At 39.8% G+C, this 18390-nt stretch overlaps 1 protein-coding gene across 5 annotated transcripts in view; it reads left to right on the top strand.

Annotated features, from left to right (window-relative positions):
* Positions 1-13347: 13347 nt before the first annotated feature.
* Positions 13348-18390, top strand: part of nav3 (neuron navigator 3) — a 420345-nt gene continuing 415302 nt past the window's right edge. For all 5 annotated transcript variants that reach the window (XM_044342743.1, XM_044342742.1, XM_044342741.1 and 2 more), the window contains exon 1: positions 13348-13657. The gene's annotated coding sequence lies outside the window, so the exon portion shown is untranslated. The remainder of the gene's footprint in view (positions 13658-18390) is intronic.

Below are 18390 nucleotides of genomic sequence, written 5' to 3'. Positions count from 1 at the left end.
TTAATGAGCTTAACAATTAGCACAATGTGGGTTTAATTAGTTACAGTAATGGCCTGACTGGTAAGGCATGCATATTCTCTGCCCCATCCTGCCCCATTCTAATGCCCAGGACACTCAGCCTACCTCTACCTGAGTAGCATGTGTGCATCGCTGAACTGCCGCAGCTCGCACATGTGTGGTGTTCACACAGACAGCGTTGCTGCTGCAGTGCTGCTACTGCCAGCCCTATCTTTCTACATAGAGTTTCACTATGACAATGGTCATCAATGATAGACTGTTTCATATCATTTAATTATAAATGTACTTTATATCTAGTTTAGACAGAAAAAGGTTAAGAAGCGTGTGCTCCATTGTGAAAAATAAATAATAATATGTGAAGGGAAAGCAGCTTTCTTCCTGACACCAGTTAAACTCCTGCTGTCACCACTCCGAGTGAAGAAAATCCCTCCAGATGACAAGTTCCCCAAATGAACCAAACACACTCTGACAAACAAACCTCCAAACTAACTGTCAGGAGGGAAACTGACAACAAATAAGGAAAATAACAACACCAAATCTCCCACTGGAAGCAGGTAATACAACAGGCAGAAGTCCTGGTTTGAACTAATATCAGAAAATGAGCAGGAGTCAAGAAAAGAAGCTCCATGTGTCACCGACGCTCCGTGCCAGAGTTCCCTGCCAGAGAGGCTCCCTGCCCCAGCATGCAACATGCAGGCTGACCCGCAGTGGTGACACTTCATGTCTGTGACATATTCTACAGATACTATAGTGAAAGGGGTAATGTTGCTATATGATATCAATATGACTATCAACAGATCATTTTCACTGTCCATTTTTGATGAGAACTGCATGCATCACGCAAAAAATAGGCAATACGCCGAATCTCTAGATGATGTGTCGCTGCAGCCGCACGTGACTCACGCAGGCTGTGTGGCTGCTCTAAACTGTTAACATGGGCACTGAAATGAAAAGCAAGAGATTCCATGATGCAGACGCACAGCTCAGGTAGGCAGTGTGGCCCGAGCGTAAGTGAAATTCTGGTTGGTGTATGGGTTAACGAATGGCAGGTCACACTGATATGGATTTGGAGTCATAAACAGTACTTTGTAGAAGTTTGCAGGATCAATTCATTGTAGATTTTGGTGATTCATGGTATTTGTTAACGAGAAAAATATTGATTATTGCCAGCCTCATTCTTCCGTCCAGAACTTCATGCCTTGAAGAATACACAATTCTTCCAGGCACAAGTTCTAGTAATATTGGCCTAAAATATTGTCAGCCTTGAAGATAATGTGTCTAGAAAATCAAAAACAGTCTTCAAAAACTCTTCATAAACACAATATAATATGCCATACATTTATGTCACATATAGGACAGTTATTGGAGTTATAGAGGGATCATTTTTAAATTAGTGCTTTTTAAAAGGTAAACATGCCCATAAAATATAATCTGACACAAGACAGCGTCTGTATGCATAAGAGTATACAGTATGTTCCAGTGTTTGTGTATATGCACATCTGTGATTAGCTGACAGAGAGACAAAGACAGTTGTGATTGGTTTCTTTTCGGGTAAACAGGAGGAGATGACAGGGCCAGTTGCCAGGCAATCAGTAAAGTTCCCAATTACAAGATGTACTGGAATCACACAAACACATACTTGATGAGAATGTGCTAATTACACCCCCCCACCCCCCCCCCCACCCCCCACAAACACACACACACACACACATTTTTAGCACCTATTATCATCCCTGGATTAGAGCCATCAGCCTGTGTGGAGAGACAAAAACAATTAGTGAGAACTTTTTCTGTTACCTTCAGTGTTACAATGTTATAATTTAATTTAGCAGATGCTTTTATCCAAAGCAATGTACATCTGAGAGTTAATACAACATAAGCAAAGATCTAGTCAGGAGAGGACAAATGAGTTGGGTTGATTCAAGCTGGATATTTATCTGTTGTTGTATAGACCTCTTAGAGAGGTTAAACTCCATGCCAAGACATCAGTAAGGCATGACAACACCCATACCGAGACTGTGAGGTCTTCGGGCGGGAACAATAGGAAGAGCTGGGTATCATCAGCATAGCAGTGATATGGGAAACCATGGGAGCTGATGATTGCACCAAGTGAGATGGTGTATACTGAAAAGAGAAGGGGACCAAGCACTAAGCCTTGAGGAACCCCTGTGGATAGGCCGTGTGGTTTGGACATATCTACCCTCCAAGATACTCCCTGATAGGTAGGACATGAACCAGCGGATTACAGATCCTGAGATACCAAGCTCAGTGAGAGAGGAGGATTTGTTGGTGTCAAAGGCAGCTGACAGATCTAGCAGCAATAGAGCTGAGGACTAACCTGCAGCTCTAACCAAACACAGTGATTCCATTACCAACAGGATTGCAGTCTTGGTAGAGTGACCCCACTTAAAGCCAGATTGATTCAGATCAAACAGGTTGTTCTCAAAGAGTTATTCAGAGACTTGGTTAAAAACTGTGCACTCAAGTATTTTTGATAGGTGGGGTAGGAATGAAACTGTAGTTTGGTCTGTAGTTTTCAACCTGTGCTGGGTTGAGTGTAGGTTTTTTGAGCAGCAGGGTGACCTGAGCTTGCTTAAATGCATTGGCGAACACACCCAATGTAAGTGATGAGTTGATGATGTGTGTGACTGCGGGGTTAAGTACAGGGGAAATGGTCTGTAGGAGGCTTGATGGTATCGGATCCAGCAGATAGGGAGTGGGACAAGAGTCCAGCAGAAGCTTGGAGACTTCCTCCTTGGTCAGAAGGGAGAATGAGGGGGAGTGCGGCCCTGTTAGCTGGCAGCTGCAGACTGAGTTTGTCAGGCTCAGAGAACTGGTTACTCATGGCAGAAACCTTATCAGTAAAGTAAAGAGGCGAACATGTTTTCAGTGAGATTGGATTTTCCCCAATCTACAGTTGAACGTGGAGGTCACACACACATACAAAAACACAAACACTTCTACATTTCTTTCTCTCCTCCACACACACCTGTTTGACCTGCTCTAGCCTGCTTTGCTCTAGTGGTGTGATTTCGTTAGGGCAACAAAGACTGGCAAGCTAGAGGAGGTCAGACAGGTGTGTGTGTGTGTGTGTTTGTGGAGAGAAAGAGATATAGAAGTGTTTGTGTTTGTGTATGTGTGTGACCTCCACATTCAGCTTTAGATTGGGGAAAATCCAATCTCATTGAAAACCACAACTCCACATCTTTGTATATATCACGGTGGTTTCCATGGAAACCACATGCACTCAAAGAAGATGAATGAATTCCTCATTCAACTGCTATTTTGTGTCATACATTGATGTTAAAACAAAACCACTCTGTGAGTCAACATGGGTTTCTTCCATTTTAACATTATTTTCATTTATTAAGGGAAAATCAGATCTTTTCAGCACCTTGCTTTACACTCATACATCTCCAGTAGCATATTTACAACTCACTGCCTTTTCTACCTTTTCATCCAACCTTGAAAAGCACAAGAGAAAAAAATAATCTTTACACATTTCATATCTGAACAATACAAATAGCAGATTTTTACAGATTAGATGTCCATTTTTAATTAGCTCAAGATGGCATCTAGGCTGAGATCAAGAGTTTGAATCCTGACGCTCAATCTCCACAGTGCAGTTTCTCAGTGATTTTGACAGTCAGTTGGAATGTGAAGTGTGTTGCAAGCCTACAACTGACGCTGCAAAGCTATGATGACAACATTGGTCAAGAAAAAAGTCACAGAAGAAGCGTAGACATCTAAAGCAGAGCTTCATTCAGTTATTGTACATTTTTGTTCCAACAAAATGTTAACCAAAGGGGAAGTTAACATCACTAAAATTGCATGCATTTTTTGGTTCAGTTTATATATTACTGTGGGGAAGCCTGGCCAGAAGATGAAGGTGATAGGAAGCAGATTCAAGAAACTTTGTCAAAGTCTACAAAAATGATTTATTCACACAGTGCAACCACACTGAAGCTCCGAAGCTTGTTTCACTCCTGTGAATTATGCTGTTTCAATATGTCCTGTCAGAGCTTGCATCAGTGAAAAACAGCACATGACTGATAAGGTCACTTGTGCTTCAGAGATGCTTCAGTTTGACCGTCTGGAAGACTTTGCTGATAAACAATATGATGCTTGAGTGATATGCACATAATGAGAAGAGAGTAGAATAACTGAAAAATATTGGACATACTTTCCCATTCACTTGTATGACAAAGTGAGTCCAATTTTTTGACTGGTACTGTATGTAGTCGTAGGTATGGGCACATTTGTGTCAACAAAAATATTTCATAAGTAGGCTCTATGGACAACACAATTATTAATTGTTTCACTGCAGCATATTGCACAATAATATATTAACTTATTAATATATTTATTTTATTAATGCATTTACTGCAGAAATTCTGAATAGTGTTACAGATATAATAGGTAACGTACATTTTTTGGACTTTTATTGCAAATATGTGAGACTGAAGTAACTTAAACCTGTAGTGTGGAACTTTTGTCTCCCCCTTCTGGCAGTGAGAGTAATTTCTGTTGACATATTTGGATAAACTGACCACAGATTGGGAATCTAAATGGTTAGTTTCTCATCTGAAAAAATATTAAAACTTAGTTAAGTGACATATTAACAGTCCTACAGTGAAAATTACAACAGCTTTTAACCATGCATAGCCAGTATGCCTTGCAGTCTGACAAAGATACCCGAGGGCTGAATTCAACAATTAGCCTAGCCAGAACCATTCTTCAGTCAGTGTCTTAGTCTCTCACCTAAAACAGGTGACATAAGATGACTTTTAGTAGTAAACATAGAGAGTTCAAACAACATTAAAGTATTCCTTCTTGGTTTGCGTATATAACCATTACAAATCAAACAAATACTAATCAATGTTGTATATTCAACCTAATACAAACCCCTCCCCAGTACTAGGTATAATCCGTGACATCATTGATGACATAGCATGACTATAAAAGCAGGAAATGTTTGGCCGCCTCCTCCTATACCTCCTGGAGAGCATGGTAAGAATGGGTAAACTAAAAAAACATCAAAAAGAAGAAAATAAAGAAGAATGAGTGAGTAAGAACAAAGAAAGCTAACGCTAAACTCAAGAAAACAGACTAAATTGATTTTAAAAAAAAACAATTTAAAACAGTGCCTGTCTGCATTTTCATTCAATCAGGAAATGTTGATGGTGACATATGCTAAGTGCAAACAAACCAGGAATATAAGTGCATTATAGAGCACATCCTGATGACTTCTGGCTGTACCTGTTAGTGCTCACGAGGGCTGACACAGAATCATTACGTACTAGTATTTTGCTGCAACTAACCTGTTCAATCCATTCTAATGCCATCAACATGGCAAATAATTCAACAGTATACACGTTCAAACAATCAGATGTCTTGTTAAATTCCACTTGGTAACTAGGAACAGCATCTGTAGACCCTCTTGCATCTGTTTGCAGATCCTTTGATCCCTCTGTAAAAATCTGAACACACTGTCTTTATACTTACAGTCCCTAAAACTGTAGTATTCACTAGTTAAAGCTGGGGTAAGCAGCTTTTTTCTTTTTGGTGTCATTGGGCAAAAATTCCATAATAACCTTTCCGCATATTGTAATTCAAGTGGTCTGAGAGAACATTCTCTTGGCTCTGTATTCAGGCTTTAGAAAATCTAGCCTGTGATGGGAGACTTTAGGCCAATTACGAGTCATTGCATGGAGAGGGTGTTCCTATTCGGTGTTCTACAAATGTACATCCCTTCAGATGGTGAAAGTCTGATTTAATGGTGGAAAATCCTGGAGAAAAAGTTGCTATTCTAGCATCGGCAACAACCGCCTACACATCTCTGCCTGCCGGAGCTTCTCCTTCAGGGCCAGCCGTGCTGCCTGTTGCTGCTGCAGGTTCTCCATGACCACCTCAAGCTTCATACCGCTGCTGCCGGGCTGGTAGGACCATGCACTGGGGAACAGGCTGTGGGAGGAGGCAGAGGGAGCCTGGAGGGGAAGGCTACTGACAGAGTGATACAAGGCAGCAGAGAGAGAGGTGAAAGGTTTTGCATTGTGTATGTTCAACCTACTACATGTTGCCTACTGCAGCTTTAAAGTCGGCAGTCTTATTACTGTGCTTAATCTTAAGTAATTCCAGATCTGTCTGGGTATTTCTAAAACCCAGACAGATCTAACAGACCACTCCACAGTTGTGCCAAACTCTTTAACATAGACCTCCATATGTTTTACCATTTGTGTCCTCTCCTTCTCCCAGCATGTGTGCAGCATGTGGCTATCTCCATGCTCTCTTAGATTGATCCAATAATTGGCCTAGTTGTTTCCCATGCAACCACAGTGGCAATTCACCTGCTTCAACTTGGAGTGCATAAACTGGGGAAGTTCTAACTGCTCCTAAACACACTCTTAGAGCCTGATCTTGTATAATATCCAGGGGCTGTATTCACATTCTGAGAATACTCACAGAGAGCTCCTAACTTAGTTTAAACATTTGCAGCAAGGAGTCCTAGTTTAAGAGTGATGTAGGAAAATTCTCAGAGCAACTCTGAGCAAGGAAGGGACAGACGCTTTTACCTTGGTGAGGAGGTGTGGTTGACCCTGTTGCTAGGTATGACTCATTTTTTTAAATGCGTGATTGATTGATCAAAACAAAAAAAAAAGAAAGAAAAATGCACTTTTAATGATAATAGGCATAGAATGGACTAACCGTAGAATTTAGTCTATTAAGACATGGTGTCATTATAAATACTATTTTATGTAATGAACATCTCTGTTGAATAAATTGTAAGTCATACTTTAAAAGTAGCCAATGAAACGTTTGAAAACACAGGCCTACTTGTGCAGTAGCATATTCACATGCTGATAGTTGTTATATTTATTTGCTTATGTTTATTTACTATACTGATCATTTCAATACTTAACCTATTTGATATTAATGAGGGAAAAGTGGCTCAGCTTTTATCAATTTCTGTGATTGCTGGTCACTCTATATAAGTAGCAGCTGGTTAACATGTATATCTTTTTTTTCCTGATGCCAGCAAATTCCAATTTTTTCCAGTTGTCAAATATCTTAGTGTTGTGATCACTTTCATTTCTGGCATTATTGCGTTGGGTGAGAGATATGAGCGCATCTCTAATGAGATCAACCACAAACATTATCCCTGCACAATCTAATCTGTAGCGTTTCATTAACTTGCTGTCATTCAGCGTTTGGAGAATATTTCTCCTACCTCTTTGTCTCTCCACCATTTTCTCCTCTGCTTAAGAAACTCCTAAGCCTCTCAAAAGTCCTCCTCCCTACTCCTAACTGTTTTTCACCTTAAGAGCTCTCTTAAGGGCTAAGATGCTTTATGAATAACTTTTATCTTTATCAGGATATAGACTTAACTGTAAGGGGAATTTATTAGAAAACATCATAATTCTAAGAATTTTCTTAGAATTTCGTTACTAGGAGCAATTCTTTGTACAAGGAAGCTTTATGAATACGGCCTCAGGTCTGTTAGCATAGATTTTGCTGCTGATCCATATACAGTACTTTCATAGTCTAATCTTGATCTTATTAATGCTACATAAAAATTCCAGAGATGCAATATCAGCTCCCCCTCAATCCTGCCAGACACCTCATGACATTTATCACTTTGGGTTTTATGAACTACATATCTAATATGCTCTCTCCATGTTAATCTCAGATCGAAATACACCCTCCCAAAAAATGAAAACTCTCAACTCTCTCTAAATTATTTCCATACAGTTTCAAATTACCTTCCCTGAGTTTCTCTCTTGTGAAGAACATAGCTTTTGCTTTTTTTCACTGAAAATTTAAATCCCCATTTTGTTCCCTACTTTTTAACTTGATTAATTCCATCTTGCATTTCCTTAAGTATGTGTTCAATATTTCTCCCTCTTTCCACAAAGCCCTGTCATCTGCAAACAGTGATCCCCATATCCACTGGAATATGTACAAATATATCATTTATCATAATGAAAAATAAAGCTGAACTTACTACACTCCCCTGAGGTGTCCTGTTTTCTACAACATATTGGCTTGATAACTCTAACCCTATGATCACCTCAATAGTTCTTCCATCTAAAAAGTTTGTAACCCAACTGAACATTTTCCCTCTGATTCCCATTAAGTGCAGTTTGATTAGAAGCCCCTCTCTCCATAACATATCAAAGACTTTCTCAACATCAAAAAACACTGCAACCACTCTCTCTATTTGCTTGAGCTTTCCTTATTCCATCCTCTAGACACAACACTGGATCCATAATACTCCTTCCTTCCTGAATCCGCTTTGGTATGTAGCCACCATACCTCTTTTTTCCAAGAAGTGCATTAACCTCTCATTTATCATGTGTTCCATTAATTTATAGATGTGTGATGTCAAGGCAATTGGTCTGTAGTTTCCAGGCCTGCTGTCATCTTTTCCAGGTTTCCTTATTGGAATAATTATCGCCTCCTTCCAGCTCCCTGGCATTCTTCCCTCTTCCCACACTTTGTTATACAGCAGCAATAATTTCTCCAGACTTCCTACACTTATATGTTTTAACATGCTATGACATAGGTCTATTTCATCTTTACCAGGTACAGTTTTATCTAATGCCTTTCTTAATGCCTCTCCCATGCTGAAAGAGTCATTTTGCCCACCATCAATACTACCTTTTCTACATCCTCCATGTTTTCAGATTTTATTTTCTCTCTGCCTCTTCTTCAGACAAATTATTGGGGTTATGCACCATAACAAAAGTGTTTGCCATTCACTTTTCCTTTTTAGGAATGGACTCTAATGCAGCCGGTATTATGTCTTGATTTATTTTGCTGTCAAGTGTTTCTATGTTCATTCCATCATTAACCCGACTTAGATATCTATCACTTTCTTCCAGAAATTTCTCCCAATTAGCTTTCTCAAAGATCTATTTCCCACTCGTGCTCTCTGTGATCAATGAGGTTACAATATTTATCTTGCATCAGACTGGGTAATAATCACTCTCCATATTTCCCTCTTAGTACACTGTCCAATCACATACTGATGCAATGCTGTTACAAATGTAAGATCAGGCACATATTCTTTTCTTGTATTAATATCTATTCTTGTGTTACTGCCATCATTTAAGCATACTATATTCTTTTCATCTAGCAACTCTTTTCTTACCTGACCATTAGTGTCTGTTCTGTCACTCCCCCATAATGTGTTGTATCCATCATGGCACCAAACCATGTTACTACCATTCTTCCCTTCTATCTCCTCAAGCTTGCTTAACTCTAGTCTTTTGTATGGATTATAATAATTCACAATCACTAACTCTTTCCTTTCAGCCCACACTTTCACTACCACATACTCTTGTTCCTTTCCTATACCTAGAACTCTGTAAGGAATGCCTTGCTTTACAAAAATGACACATCCTCCTCCTCCTCCCCCTTCTCTCCTATCTTGCCTCACTGCCACATAACCATATAAAACAAAATCCAAATTAGGCTTTAACCAGGACCATTGAATACACACAATGTCTGGTTTTCCTCTCCTATTAACCATAAACTGTTTGATATTTTGCCCATTGGCGATCAGGCTTCTCACATTCCATTGAAGAATTAAAATTATTAGTAGTATCAACCCACACATGCTGTCTCTTGACTTGACTGTACACTGAGTTCATCCCTTACATCTTCACATTTTAAACCTATCATATCTAAGTGGTGCAATACAGCTATCACAATAACCAGAATCCTTTCAATTTTAGATTTGATCTCAGACGTTGCATTTGTCACTCCTGCTATAAAGGTCACCAATTTCTTCTTCTCTAGCCATGCGTTTCTCTTATCTTGCTGTTGTTTCGCTGCCAATTATTCTTTGTTACATCCTCCCTCCTTATTCTGCTTTTTCTATCCTACCATCTTAACTGCCATGAGACTTTTTCCTTCAACCTTATCTGTTGCACCTCCACCTCTTGTTTCAACGCTTCACCATCCCAATAAGCAACACTGTGATTACCTCCACAGTTACAGCACTTTGGTTTCACTCCCTTTCCACATTTTCCATATTCATGTTCCCCACCACACTTAGTGCATCTTCTCTTTCCTTAACACACTTTGGCCAAGTGCCTAAACTCCTGACAATTGAAACACTGCAGAGGTTTTGGTACATATTCTCCTACATTATATCTTAGAAATCCAAAATATAACTCCTTTGGAAGCACCTTTTCCACAAACTCTACCAAGACGGTTTCTATCTCCTTTTTCTCTACTCCCCTTGTCATTCTTTTCACACTCTTAACTGAGCTATTCCTCAGCCTTAGGTTCTCCACTACTTCCCTAATACTAACACTGATGGGAACTCCAGAAATCACCCCTTTGCAACCACTGCAACCATTGAACTTCTGTTCCCCAACTCTTACAACCCTGGACACTTTAACTTTTCCCACACTACTTATCTTCTTTGCCCTCTCCACCTGCACTTCAGTATTAAACCGTATTAGCAAGTCTCCATCTGCTATAACTCTCGCATGTTTCACTTCCCCAACTTGCCCTCCAATGATTTTTGTTAACTTTAGTGGATTGACTTTCTTTACTCCTCCTTCTCCTTTGAATCTTACCCACAACATTAAGCAATCCTGTCATCGGGTCCTTCTCTTCACCTTGCCTTCCCTCGCTTTCCAAACCACCTAAGCTAAGATGTGTTTTTTTCTTTCTATGACTACTTGCCTTCATGTTTCTCTTCCCTCTGACCACCTCTTCCCACTCTTTTTCCCCTCCTGTCATCACTGCAGTTTCCCTCGTCCTCATTAAACTCCTTGTTGTTGCTATCTTCATCTATTTCCTTGCCTGCCATCCTACCAGAGTTTGTGAGGATCCCTGCAAGAATATTGTTCTGGACCTGTACAGGCCGTCGGTCAGTAATCTTGCCAATGTGTTCCACAGTACCCAAATATGTTTTGAAAGAAACCTAATGCCACTCAGATTATGTTTTTTATTAATATAATTAGGAAGAATTGTTGACAAGTTGCAAAATGATACTCAAACATATTATCAAAATATTCAATGATAAAGTATCCACTCTTGCAAGCAATACAGTATCTCGTTGTAGCAACTAAAGCATGATAACATCTTTATGGGTTATGTTGAGCCACTCACAGCAAGGATCGGCAAAATCGCCTTGGTTTAATGCTGAGAAAGTATAAAAGGACACAAGTCCATTCTCTTGACAAATGTTTCACAGTGTCATGTTTTACTGTCAAATTTGCTTTAATACAAAACAAATGTGTTCCCTACAGAACATAAGACGGAAACCCATTTTTTTTTAGTCATTTGTAAAGATGGGGCTGTTCCATTTTTCTGTGTTTTTGTTAGTGCCAAACTGGGATTGGACTAAATAAACGACTACGAGTGCCCAGAATTCTGATTGACTCAGTTTGACTGCTGATTGGCTGCTGGCTGGTCAGCCTGATATATAAAGCCAGGTCAATAATTCCAATTCCCTGCTTAACACAATTTATCTTGTAGATTTGTAGTGTGTTGAGTCATTCTGATGAGTTTGATCCTTGGACATCTTTGTTAGATTATTTTTTTATACCCACTTTTTTGTTGGTTTTCTCTTAGCCAGAAGTAATGTAAAGAAGTACAGAAATTGAAATGTCTTGCTGAAAAACAACAGCAGCTAATGCAAGATATGTATTTCTTTAATTGGGTTTGTGAAGCAATGACAATAGGTTGAGGTGGCAGATACAAGAGATGATATAAACAGTTATAGGTGCAATATGTAAGATTTGACCCCCTGCACCAAACAAATAGGGGGCAGCCCCCTCAGTGCATCACCCCATAATTATCACCCACTGAATATAAGGTAAAGCTTACTGCTAACAGTGAATCTGTGCTATGGTGTCATCAAGATATCAAAATGCTATGGAGACATTAGAGCCAGCGGTAAATTATCAAAGAGCCGCACCGATCAGTTCATCAGATCATGCAGCTGAGATGACCAGTTGTCTCACCCAGCCAGTGGCTGCAGCAGTGGCATCTCCGACTAAAACATCCAAATCTCCAAATAGGATAAACAGTTTGGATAAACTGACCGCATATTGGGAATCTAAATGGTTATTTTCTCGCTTTAGAAAAGAAACTTTTTCTTCCTCTCATGTTGGTCTGAGGGCAGACTGGACACTACAGTGACTCAATAACGCCCTTGAGGTACAAAGTGGTATTACGAGACAGGACGGGCTGGGGCTTGCTGTCTAGCATGCTAATTTCAGCAGATATCTCTGCAGCACAATACATATGTCTTTGACATTATGTCAAAACTGTTATTTCTTCACATTCTTTTGATAATTTTAGGTAATTTTTGAATGTTTTAATACTGGCCTCATCTCACATATTGCACCTTTAATCAACTGCACACATAAATGTATTTATGATGATGATGATGAAGAAAAAACAATAAAGAATGTAAAATGCAAACAAAGTTAAACTACAAAAATAAATTAACCTTGTTGATTCTCAAATTGAGGTACAGAGACCCTATAAAGAGGGTATCACTGAAAGTAAATTAAAGAGCAGTTTAGTTTTATTATGATTTCTGTCATTAATGGTCTAATAATGAAATGGTCTTGATTAGTCTGCAGTCATCTCAACCCTACACAGACCACAATGAAAAAAAAAATCTTTACTGGTATAATCAAGTTTTCTATAACGAGACCTTGAACCAAAGAATCAGTCTGAAGCATCTCTACTTCTACTTAAAATTAAAAAGGACAAAGGCAAATGATGAAAATATGTGATTTAGACCGGCAATGTCACCCAAATGGTTCAAATTCCAAATGTTGATTTCCACTGATTCTACAAAATGTTAAGAGCTTCATGTGACTGACTTTCAAACTTTTGCCAATATACATCTCACTCTCAGAGCTAAAAAAAAAAAAAAACCCCAAAAACCCATTTGTATATTCCTCTGCTTAATCTCCTTTTGTGATAAACAAAGATTTTTAAAAAGAAAAATCGATCAGGGATAAGGCTTTAACCTGAATTCTAAGTCTCTAATACTTTGGGCATTTAATGTAGAATTAAACTTGTATGTGGGGATTTAAAACAGTATGAATATAGTAATTAATTCTCCAAGATTATTTATTTAAAATGTTGCTACGTTTTAGAACTACAAGCCATTTTATTTGGAATCCACTATGACCACGTCAGAGGATCCTATTCTGCTCTTTTCGATATTTTTGCCCTTTTAATCACATCAATAACAGTTGTTTTGCATTGCAGCCCAACACTGAAGGACCTCTGTGACCGTCCCCGTCATGAAGAACCCTCCCCACAAACCACCACTATCCGGGATTTGTCGTGCAACACTGCCACCCCGTGTCCGGCCGAGCAGCTGCACTCTCCCGCTGAGCGCTCAGACGGGCTTGGCGCTCCGTGGTCTGCAGGCTGCTGCTGCTTCCTCTCAGCCTGAACGGAGCTTTTTTCTCCCGCACATACCCGGGCTGACAGCCGCCGTGCCGTCCCCTCCGCTCTCAAGGAACATCTTTTAGGACACCTTAAACACCTTTTTCCGACGCTGTGCTTCCCCTCAAAGCCGCCGTGGTCTGCTTGTGTGAATAAAGAGCTGCGGTAAAGAGAGAGCCTCCCTCCTTCAGCTGCTAGATACCAGGTAAGACAATTTACCATTAATTTGCCATGAGAAATGTGTGATTTTGCCACTAAGTAATGTGTTGCTGGTTTGTTAAGCGCTCAGAAAGGCTTGGGGGAGAATGAACAACAGATGATGCACAACATGGATTGTTCCAGATAGACTGCACCTGCTCTAATTGAGTGTGTCTGGTTGTTGGGTGTAAATATACAAACCACTTCTGCAAGGTACTGTCAGATCAACAAGGCGGTTTGGTAATGGGCGAGAAAGTGGTTGTTATTTATGAAGCAATGCTTAAATGTGTCCGCACAAATTGACAACTGTAAGTGAGTAAAAACGCAGACTAACTGGGGCTTACAGTTGGGGATCATTGTAAGGCAAACGACAGGAATCAGTCCCATATTTTTCCATTTTAAAAAACTCATCTTCATATAACTCAGATCAATTTGATGCTACTTACAGATCTGCATGCATGTTATACCACCATTACAATGGCTAAACTTACTGTTATCTAAAGTAAAGCTGGTGCAAACTGAGCTAAGGAGGATTGTACCCTCCACAAGGCTACATCTCTTGTGTCAACCTGTTTTTTTTTGGTGTCCTGCCATTCCTGATAATGACAAAGTTTATGTGAAACTGCAGTAGACATGCACTCCTGGACTTTCAGACATCACAGCCAGCTCCATCCATCACAATGCCCCTCTGCTCCCTTTATGACATCTGGAGGCTGCCTCTAGGCTGAGGATGCTCCGAGGTTTTACATTTATGTTGAAATATTACCTTAGGGAAACCATTGTCTGAGGTCTGTTTTTTATGAGATGCAGACATGGATTAGAGCTCTTCCTGATCTATTTAGTATCACTCACAGCCTGCTCTCATGAACGACTGGAACATTTTTAATAATAGATGGCTGAATAGATTCACTGGCTGCGGCATCGATTTTTGTCTGTATGAGGCTGTAAAGAGTTGTCTGATAAGAAACCAATCGGGGCATATTTTCTATTATCAAAAAAATCCATATCAATCATACAGTAAATTCTCAAATGGATTGCATATAAATGTTATAGCAAAACTAAGTCCCTAGGAAAGAGGAACTAATTAAACTCTTGGAAAATTTTAGTCATTTTTAATCTTGGTTGGAATAGAATACATAAAAGCATATTCCTTAAGCTTCTTTTGATTTTATGAAAAGAAGATGTAGCTCTTGTCATGTCCCACTCTTTATATTTGTTCCAGAGAATAATAAAGGCTTCTTTATTGCCCTAATTGAATTACACGCCCAAGTCAGGCTCACCAATTATTTCCTTGATTGTGTAACAAGTGAGATGCTGCGGCATCTGGTGTCCCCATCCCACAGGACCAGTGTAAGGCCAGAGCTGGCTGTGGGCCCATTGATGGCATTAACCCCCTCATTCATTCAACCAGAAGCTGCAGAATTGAGAGGGCTCAGGATTTCATCCCCAGGGAATACTAATAACCTTACCAGAGTGATTTGTCTAAGCCTTTCTCACCATCAACCCAGTAGGCAGGCATGATGGCATGCCAGGACTCTGCAGTCGTGTTGGGGGTAGATGTAGTCTGCTAGGGTGAATAGGGCTGCCTAAGTAAGCACTTTGATTAGCCCAAGAGAAGTCATTAACTCTGGTGAATGTTGCTCTAAAGACCAGTAGGTAGACTGTGATTGCCAAGTCAGGCTTTTTTTCACTATGCTTTTAACAGGACTTTAGTGTTTGGGTCTGATTTGGTCTTTGCTTCTAACAGATGCTGACTTAAGTTTTTTCAGCCTTTAAACATTTTTGATGATACATTTTCCCCTACCCCTTCTTCCTTTTTGTTCTTTAAGTAGTACCTTTCTAATCCCCTTCAAAAAACACGTGTCCCAGCGCTTCTCCCATTCCTGGAAACATTTAGTAGAGCAGTCATCTAATGTCAGTGTCCAGAGCCTCCTGCGCTGCTTCCTGGATTTCTTCCACTGTGGCAAATCTTCTCCCTTTCTGTCCTAATTTTAGTTTCACCAAGCTTTAAGCATACGCTACCTAGCAACACATGTGATAGCTACACCCTAATCCAAATAAACAGATATCTGCATATGAATGCAGAATCTGTAGGCAATGGAACAAGATTTTAGTGCTGTACATTTACTGCCAGACTGACAACTCACTGCTAACCTTTTCCTCTGCTCTGCTTGCATTCACCGTCACTTTTCTGCCGCTCACTCTCACTTAACTACTCACTTGCTTACGCACTGCCCTATTCCTTAAAAGGAGATACGCTACCAGGCTTTTCACAGGCAACAACATAGAGGTTTCTGGTTTCTGTTTGTAGTCTGAGTAGTATTGACCAATCACATTTGAGTGGGCTTTGATTGCATGCAGGTAAACAGTCCATGCGGAGAGCAAAAGAGGTGGAACGCATTGGCCAAAATGCAATGTTGGAACCCATCGGCTATCATCTGATGACAATTTAGCTTTTTATTAGCTTTTTTTTTACATTCATCTGTATTCATATGCATCTATCTGTTTATAGACATCAGCCAAAATGTTATCTGGACTGTCTCAAGTTGCTAAGAAGAGGAAGTCTTGGCCCAGATATCTGTTATCCAGATATCTGCTTGCTACAATGGAACCCCGAAATATTGGCCGTTGCCCCCAGAGGCCAAATCGTTACCAGACAGATAGGCGATGGGTTCCGATATTGACTACACCCTAAAACCATGCTATCGATGGGTTCCAGGAATTTTAGTCTCCCCCCTCATATGTTCAATTATCAGTCAAATCTCATGTCTTATCCTGCAGATACATCTAGTCCTTTTTTTTCAAAGCCCTTAAAACACTCCATTTTCCAGAGAAGGATCAAAACTACTTCTAAACAAAGGCTGTTTGTTTTTCAAACAATCAAGTTTGAATGAACAAAAATTAACATGAAATATCTTCAGACTATTTTGAAAGTAGCCTAACCCTAAACTACATTGCAGAAATGATATTCCATTCATTTACGACAGCTCTTTTCTTGACTCCCAAGCTAACGTTACTATATGATTATCTGTTTACCACAGCTTGCTAGTTTATACAGCTTTAACCCTAACCCTTTTTTCGGTTTTACGTTAGCAAAGAGGAACAACAATGAAAATAGCCCATTACTGATTGGGCAACAGTGCGTGCAGTGAATCTGCTGGACATTACATTTTAGGAACACCCCTACACTGGAGTACAAGGCATTTTTTTCCTACATTTGAGTGGTAGTTTCAATTTCAAATAAAAAGTGATACCTCTTTTCTAGACTAAATGGTTTTTAATGAATTATGTTTTGGTCTATGATCTGGCTTAACCATGCCCATCTTTTACATTTGGAAAGACAAATACTTTTTATTGGCATTGTCCGTTTTGTATCAAATTTGATGTGCTCTGGTTTCTGTCTTGACATCATCTCAACGCTGTTTAGATGTGGTCTTGGCTTTGAATTCGAGCAGAGCTGCTCTTTGATTTGACTTGGCTTAGACTAGGGTCCTCTTCTCTAGAGCTCTGGCTCTACTGGCTTTGAATCTGACATTTTTGTCAGTTTTCTGCTTTCTCTTTGTAATGATTCAACTTTCACTAAGTTGCTTTTAAGTATTTCTGTCCAAGCACTCAGGCTTTGTATTGAACTCTTTTACTACTGGCTGAAATATGTCTGTAGGTTTGAGTTTAAAAAATGGCCCAGTACCAAAAGCTGTATTAAAATGCCTGGTCAGATTAGCAATCATGATAACTTAAGCAAATTTCTTGTACGCTGCTTGAGTTTAGACATTTGAGATGTCTCATCTCTCAAAGTAAAGTGTAGAAAAAAGGGTTGAAAACTCTATTGTGCTGGCACTAGTATCAAAGTTTAATTTCATACATTCTCTGTCTTTGTTTCCTCCCTTCTCTTTCATGTCACTGCTTTCATTTTACAACTTCTTTTTGTGCCCTTGGGGTCGTGTCTGTGTTGGATCACAAGGGTAGCGTTTCACTGAGATCAATGACGGCTGAAGATATTGCATATAAAGTGTCAGATTAAATTAGGACGAACCTCTGCAGATGAGGGTTTAACGGCCTTGATGGAGAGCAGCGACAGGCTCTCCCATCAGCATCGATTAGCTCCATTGTCATTTTAAGGGGGAGACTTGTTTGATTAATTGGACCCTAAGTAGTACCTGGAGGGATTCCATCTGATGCTCTCATGGATTAATAATTTGTTTTTTTCAAAACTGACTAATCAATTTATGAGCATTGTTATGCTATGTCATACATTGTTCTGACTTGGAGTGAATCTGGGCTAACCCATTAAAGTCTGCTGTTTGCAAACTACTTGTGGATGCTCAAAGACTTGTCTGCAAAGCATTTTTGACAGCAAAGACTCAATTAAAAGCTGTTACAAAAAGGAGGGTAGAGGACAAAAGCACTGTAATCAAACCAGAGAGATGAGGAAACAAATGACTTTCTTCTTTTTACAGGAGTGGGGAAAAACTTGCTTGTGTCTCCAGACAGAGAGAATAGGGAATAATGAGACACAAGGGAGGGTAGGAGGGGAGATTATTTGTCACTATTGAGTGTTCAGGACAGAGAGCTTCATGACATTGATGGCCTGTGAAGGTGCTCTTAGAGGAAGCTGAATGAACTTGTCATGACAGATAGCGCACTGTGTACCTGAGCAGCCCGGAGCTTGTGGGTAGATTCTCCAGTACGGTGAGTGAGTGTCAGGTTGCTGGTGAAAATGAAGATTTAGACTCCCTGAAA

This window comes from Thunnus albacares, chromosome 23 (assembly GCF_914725855.1).
Source record: "Thunnus albacares chromosome 23, fThuAlb1.1, whole genome shotgun sequence".
Taxonomy (NCBI): Eukaryota; Metazoa; Chordata; class Actinopteri; order Scombriformes; family Scombridae; genus Thunnus; species Thunnus albacares.
This window is presented reverse-complemented; position numbering and strand designations above follow the sequence as displayed.